The sequence below is a fragment of the Eschrichtius robustus genome, chromosome 2 (genome assembly GCF_028021215.1).
Source record: "Eschrichtius robustus isolate mEscRob2 chromosome 2, mEscRob2.pri, whole genome shotgun sequence".
Classification (NCBI taxonomy): Eukaryota; Metazoa; Chordata; class Mammalia; order Artiodactyla; family Eschrichtiidae; genus Eschrichtius; species Eschrichtius robustus.
The window spans coordinates 53,707,343-53,715,097 of record NC_090825.1 but is presented as its reverse complement, the minus strand read 5'-3'; the positions used below and the strand labels follow the sequence as shown (position 1 = coordinate 53,715,097).

Sequence of the window (7,755 nt, the reverse complement as noted above, 5' to 3'; positions counted from 1 at the left end):
CATTTTTTTCCTGGATTTGATGAGCTCTTTAATCTCCAAATACTTGTGTAATCTGTCACTAAGCCCCAGAATTCCTGGAACCCTTATATAAAGTCAACCCAGATTCCAAACTTAATGAGATTTATCCACTACTAATCTCCATATCTATTTTTAACAGAAATATCTTACTTATTTTCAAGACAGAACATGTCTCTATAACATGCCATTGCAGCAAATTCTACATCCTTGTAGATCAGAGTATAAGACAGAGTACAGGGTTAGATCTCAACCCAGAGAATGCTTTACCTTTTATGTTTTAGGTTGGACTACAGATAGAAGGAAGAACCGTGGGGTTTAGACATAAAGCAGACTAATTCAAACTCAAAGCTACATTTAAACTTGTTTGCCTGGGAATGCCTGATTATGTAATTCCATTCTCTGTTCTACCCTACCATGGGCCAAAACAAACCAAAACAAAATCCAAAACCTGCCTTGTTTGATGCCAATAATAAATTCACATGATAAGCTGCCTTTCCCCGGTACCCACTATACATAAAAAATTGCATGTACCGAGTGTGACCTAAGCCAAGAACCTTCAGAGGAGCCACTTCAGAAGGTCTCCACCTCTGAAGCCAACAATGCCAATCCTTCTTCAGAACTGTTCATTGGAAGTGGATCCATCTATTAAGGTTAGCTTGGGAAGAGAAACAGAAATGCTTGGAAGACAAAACAAAGATGCCTATTCTACTTTTTGCACCTACAATATGAAGGATTTTGCCTGATTAAGAGGGTGCTAAGGACCATTAAAGCTCCAATATTCTCCGATGATCTGATTTTCCCCATATAACACGCTGTTCTGCCAATCCCAATCTTATTTTCTTTCTTCACAGAAATCCAAACAACTTGACATAGAGTAGGCAGTTTAATATGATTTCCCTGTGAGTAAAATAAAATGAATTTTCTGAGGTTGGAAATTGATTCACAGCAAATCAGTGCTGGAACAATCATTTTCTTCTTTGGCCTCTTATTCTGGATTCACAAGCCACACAGCACATGACACAGACAATTAGCTGTTTATCCTACTTCTGGCGGGCTTCAGAAAGCGTCAGCGTCCGTGCTAGAATAATGAAGAGAACACAGGTGTGCAGCATTTCCAGCAAATCCAGAGTTCCTGGGAAATAAATGTTTTCAAACCTTAAAATGTACTAAAGCAGCTTCTTATTTAAAGTGTTGACACGGTAAAGGATCCTTTTCTTTAGCAGACAATCACTTTGCCAGCTTTTCTATTTGGCAAGTCTAAATTTTTATAAGTTGTATTTATTTAAAGTGAGCACACCCGTGAGTAAACAGAGAGCATTAACCTCAGGAGAGTGACATAATTCCTGGTGGACGGGCTGGAGCTGGTGTTTGGAGCCTGTGGCAGCAAGGCCATGAGGGCTCCTCACTGTCATTGCATTTAGAAGCTAAGAATCTTGGACATGACATTTCTTAAAAGCACATATTTATTGCTCCCATTTGTATATGACTACTTCCAGAGTGCTTTCATCATGATACCTAAGCAAGGTAAATAGAGAACATTTTTAAAATGAAGTCTTCTGAAGAGTCATTCTTGAATGTAAGTAAAAATAAAGTGTCAAAATAGCAATTCAAAAAAAGAGGATGGCTGCAAAATGTTAAGATGTAGGCATGTACTCTGAATATTTTCTGAAGTAGACACGGAGACCTTTCTCTCTTCTCCATGTTGCACTCTGTATTTCCAAGCCCTCATTTAACTAAGCAGGGAATGGTTGAAATAAGCTGCTTTGAATATGAAACTAATTTGGGGAGGCTACAAAAAGAGTCATTTTATAATAGCACCGGATCTGATAAAATTTTAACCTCCAAGTTTTCCTGAGGGACACTGTGAGGAAGATTTTTATTAAAATCCCCAGTTTCCAAGGCTTCAAGAGACACCACTGGCAGTGCAGGCTGTCATCAGCATCACTTTTCACTTGATATGATGTGCGGGGTGCTTTCTGAGCCTATGCAGAACCATCGTGTTAGAGACTGAATGTTTGTCTCCCCAGAATTCACATGTTAAAAAGCCTAACCCCCAATGTGATGGTATTAGGAGGTGGAGCCTTCGGGAGGTGATTTCATGAGGGTAGAGCCCTCATGAATGGGACTAGTGCCTTTATAAAAGAGACCCAGAGAGCTCTGTTGTCCCTTCTACCATGTGAGGACACAGCAAAAAGACAGCCATCTATGAACCAGGAAGCGGGCTCCAACCAGACAACAAATCTGCTGGAGCCTTGAATTTGGACTTCAGCCTCCAGAACTGTGAGAAATAAATGTCTGTTGTTTAAGCCCCCCAATCTATTACAGCATTTTGTCATAGCAGCCTGCACAAAGACACATAGTAAGCCCTGATACTCCCTGACTGCACTGCTAAGAAGCAAACTTTATAAACTTCCCCTTCCTTCTTATAAACTCCAGCATTTTACCCGCAGCACCTTGTAAGCCCATACAAATCCCTGTCGCATGTTGCTTAGCTTCTTTAAAGCTATTTATAGCTCAGGTTATATCCTCCTCCGACTCCTCTTTTTTTCTCCTCATTTCATAAATTGAGTGTCATGTTTCAACTTGTGAGGCTTGTTTTAATTGTTCCCTCCATCATTCCCCATGTTAGGGATAATTTGCAGTGGTTAGAGAAAAAAATTTAGGCATCTGCCTAACATTCAGTGAACATCTACATGCAAAACATTCTGGAGCATCCAAAGTTGAATCAGGGTCAGATCCAACTCTCACATAGTTTCAATTTATAGGAAAGATAAAACATAAAGAAGTATGTTACAAGAAAAGGACGGAAGAAACTGTTGGATATTAGTAGCAAGTTCCAAGGAAAATGACATTTGGTCTCCCCTGGAGATCAGGAAGAGTCTCATGGAAGTCATTTTTGGATTGAGCCTTGAAATATTCTTTTTAATTTTATAGGAAGCAATATATTTTATTTTTCTGACATCACAGCCCCAGCAAGTGGTTTTGTACCGAATTTAATGGAAGTTCCGCAGAACACTTTGTGTGTGGGAGCAGGAAGAAAGGGAAGGAACCACAAAATTTCCAAAAACAAAACCAAAATCCTAGATAACTGTTAGCATCCGTTCCATCCCACATTAATAAAATTCACCTGGAAATTCCGCATAAAAGGAGACCAGAAAACAAGAGTGGAGGCAAAAGAGGGCATATTGGCAAGGAAAAAGTCACCCGGGAGGAGAAAGTCACAGAGCATTCCAGGGACAGACCTCACTCTCCCTCCCAAAACCAGGAGAATGCTCAGCAGGGATGTTGAGGCTTTACTAGATCTATCTCCCCAAAATAATGCTGAGTACGCAGCACCCAAGGGAAAAGAAGGGAGGGAGGCAGGGCGTGAGCAGGCTGGGGGTGGGCACGAGGGAAAGAAGCACACTTAATGGAGGAGATGGTGAAGGGTGAAGGAGGTGGATGTGTATATCGAGAGAGACAGACAGTGCTGAGGCGCACTTAAACTGAAAAGCAATGTCTTAAGTTTCATTATTAAAAAAAAAATAGATTTCCTTATTATTCCTACCCTACACTGAACTTAGTAACAGTTAGTTTTTTTTTAAATTAATTGTGTGTCTGTGTGTGTGTGTTTCATTAATATTTTGCTCTTGCCTGAGAGAGGCCAGGGATCGTATTGGGTTGAGGCTTGGCATGGTTACACCTGTACCAGGAAGGATGCCCAGAGTTTCCACAAACCCTGGACCTCCCAAGCCAGGCAAAGCTAATACATTCTGGGGGCTGGTTTGCCCATCATCCCCTGCGCAAAAACCCAGGTCTAGGACCCCAGGGCTGTTTATGGCCTGGGACTTCCCCTCATGGAACCATTTCAGTGTCTGGCTGGGCTTCTCAGGTGGAGTGTAGAGGACAGGTCCAACTCAGGTATGACTTCCTGCAGATCTGGGTCCGAAAAGACTGAAGACAGGCTATTCCCCAGCACAGTGATGGAGTCAGGACCCCTCGGGCCCCCAGGCTTTTAAAGTGCTGAATTCTAAATTGGGTGTTAGAATGGCCAAATGTGCCTTCTCCTGGGACACCCATGTCTCCAGGAAGTTGCTCTGCCTCCATTGGGGCCATGGTAAGAAAATGATACCTGCTGTGGAAGAGACTCATCTTGGAGGGAACTCCTGCGAAAACCCATCTGTCCTTGAGATGCCATCTCAGGCTCCTGGGACCCAAGACCCATCATAGGATTGTGTGACATCAAATCAGACCCCATTGAAACACCATGAGGAAGCATGTTGGTTCCCATGGTAACCAAGGAGGGCATCTGGTTATAGTGAGGAGTGGCTGGGTCATTCCCATGGGGTTGAGTGTTGGCATCAGAACCTGAAATTCGAGGATTTTTATGTATTATTGCCCATTCCTGGCAGGTTATTCATTGATGAGAAGTTGAGTGAAGGAGCTGGAGGGGAGCTTGTCATCTGAGTCGATTGCCGTCTTGATGGTATGATGGAATAATCAGGTAGAACTGGACATTGCAAACTTGAACATTTAAGACACCACAATGGAGAGCACGCTTGGGGAAGGATAGGCTCTGGAGGCGAGTTGTACTAGAGAGAAGACATCTGGATATTCACAGAAGCAGATCATCCACAGAGCAGCAGCAAACCCTAAGAAGGCTGTTTAATGAAGGCAGCAGCGTCTGGGCCTGCCATCAGGCCTACCATGTACAAAGGAATCTGGAGGCACTTGAGGTTTCCTGAGGGTGAGCCCAGCATTGATGACTGGACAGTACATGGTGGGAGGTTGCAGAGGGTTCAGACCAGGAGAATGCACAGGGCTGCTTGCCACAGATTTATTCAAGGGCTTTTGCCCCGGGCCATTTCAAACTGGAGGAGCTGTGTTGAGGCTAATGGGGTTTCTAGAAGGGTTGAGATGTATTGGTGGCTAAGACAGAGCTGGCCATTAGTCCTTCTGGTGGGTCCAATTGTCTCTCTGAGATTCTGCAAACCACCGTTGCTTCCAGGACCTTGAGACACGGAAAGCATCGCCTAAAGTCCAGGACATACTCCTGCTGAGGGCGCTCACCAGATGGCAGGGGAGCCATCTTCTGCTCAGCAGGCAGCATCTCAGGGCCACCTGAGTGCAAGTCATCATCTCCCCAGGGCACACTGAGCCTCTCATCTTTCGAGGTATCGTCTGAAAGTTGGATCCCTTGTTGACATTTAAATGGACATTTCCCTTCATGACATTAAGGACCATCTCAAACTCAAATTCCCAACCAGGGCTCATTGGTGGGGAATTGTTTTTGGAAAGTTACCCTGGCAGGACCACAGGAAAATGGGAATGTTCTCTGAGAGCCTGGGATCATGCTAGTCATCTCCATGTTGGACCTTATTCCTGTTATGCTTATCCCAGGGAGACCACCTTGAAATTTCTCTGCAAGCTGCTGTTGAAACATCTCTGCAGACAATCTTTGGGGATTTTGGAAGCAATCCCATCAATCAAAAAGACCCCCTGGCCAGGAATGAAGTTTCAATTATTTGGAATGTTTGACATGTTGTCTGGCCAACTGACTCCAGAAAGATGTGGTCTGGATGCAGGGTTGGTGACATTTGCCCTTCCGTTTCAGAGATTATCATTCCTGCAAATCCAGGAAGGCATATCTGATCCCTGGTATGTTGGAGTCGAGGGCTGTGTCCCTAAGAGCAGAGAACATGGTGTAGTCATACTATCAGAAGATGGTTCTGCTTGCCCAGGTGCCCAGCCTTCACTAGGGGTCATCTGGTATCTAGGGAGAGGCCCTTAGAGAAATTCGAAGGTCTGTGCAGATAAACCTCTGTAACCTGGAGGGAGCACTAGGGTACAGCCACTTTTCCCTGATACCTCTTATTCTGTTTATTAAAAACTCCTGCTATAATTTCAGCCAAACTATCTGCTCAGGAGTCATATGATCTGGGTGGTTGGGTCTTAGGGGCCCAGACTGGGAATTCATGGAAGGTGGAATCCCTTCATCTGGACAAAAGGGCACATCTCTGCATCCTGGAAGGACAAGTGGAGCTTCCACAGCTGTCTGGGACCCAGGTTCCCTACCTAAGCTTTGTTACTAAGCCACTCTGGCCTGTATCAACCCTTCTGGTTTCTTTGGAGGTTCATTTAACACTCCAGCATTCTGCATGCCTTGTGCTGCTATGAATGTCTTTTCATCAGGGCAAAGCATAGGCTAGATTTGAGAGTTTGTAAGGAGTGCTCCAAATGCTGAAGCTGCTCATGATGTAGTCTATCTGGGGTTTATCCCAGGGTGGGGGGATCTCCACTGGACACTAGTGGAGGGAGGTGGGGAAGGAGTACATTGGGATCTGCCAGAACCATTGTCCCTGTAGGAGACAGAGGTAACTGCTTGGTTTGGGGGCATCAGGCCTGGCGCAGTACCATGTCGGAGCAGTGGAGTAGAGCTGGCAGGGCTGCCTGCAGAAGGAATCAGTTTGTTCTCTACCCCAGGCTTATCGCAGGGGACATATGGGAGCAGCAGGTGTGGGTGCTGGTGCCAGAATGCACAGAGTTGGCTGCGGTTTGGTATTCAGGGAAGAATTCCAAACCTGGTTGGCTGGAACTGGGAGAGGTTTCAGGTCATTCCAAAGGCACATATCTGCCTGTTCACAGAGGTTTGCTTCTCTCTGTCTTGCTGCTGGGGATGTCATGGATGTGAAAAGGGGCAGCAGTTTCAACTTGACCCTTAGTGCAGAATCTGCAGCTTGAAAACATACACACCATTTGGTCTAATGTCTTCGGAGCAGGTGTGGGCTTTGGATAATAGTCTGGCTGTGGAAAGGTCTGGAAGAGCTGTGGGTCGCGTAATATGATGGGATCATCAGTGGGTTGTACACTGGGAATCCTGGGACTTTAGTGGTCAGCAGAATTCCATTCATCAGTCCCAGGAGCTCTGACCAAAGCAGTGAGGCGGGGGCGGGGGGGGGATGGTGAATACCTTGCTCCCTTGGCACCATTTGCAGCCCCATTCTTCAGGTCCAGGCTCCCACCAGGCCCAAGGAGTGCTTACACTGTATGGCTCCCACTCTTGGAGTCATAAAGAGGGGGGACTAGGATTGACTGGCCAGCCCCCTTGTTTTCTCTGCCTGGAGAATTTGAAAGGCAGGTGGGGATTCCCAGATGGGGTCATCACTGTAAGGGAAGGCCATCATCTCCTGCTTTGACTTGGACTCTTTTTTTTTTTTTAACATCCTTATTGGAGTACAATTGCTTCACAATGGTGTGCTAGTTTCTGTTCTATAACAAAGTGAATCAGCTATACATATACATATATCCCCATATCTCGTCCCTCTAGCATCTCCCTCCCACCCTCCCTATCCCACCCCTCTAGGTGGACAAAAGCACCAAGCTGATCTCCCTGTGCTATGCGGCTGCTTCCCACTAGCTATCTATTTTACATTTGGTAGTGTATATATGTCCATGCCACTCTCTCACTTTGTCCCAGCTTACCCTTCCCCCTCCCCGGGTCCTCAAGTCCATTCTCTATGTCTGCGTCTTTATTCTTGTCCTGCCCCTAGGTTCTTCAGAACCATTTTTTTGTTTGTTTTTTTAGATTCCATATATATGTGTTAACATACAGTATTTGTTTTTCTCTTTCTGACTTACTTCACTCTGTATGACAGACTCTAGGTTCATCCACCTCACTACAAGTAACTCAATTTTGTTTCTTCTTATGGCTGAGCAATATTCCATTGTATATATGTGCCACATCTTCTTTATCCATTC

General features: G+C 45.0%; 1 pseudogene; it reads right to left on the bottom strand.

Moving 5' to 3' along the window:
• Positions 1 to 1,074: 1,074 nt before the first annotated feature.
• On the bottom strand, positions 1,075 to 7,220 carry LOC137758845 (B-cell CLL/lymphoma 9 protein pseudogene; annotated as a pseudogene).
• Between the last annotated feature and the right edge of the window lie 535 nt (positions 7,221 to 7,755).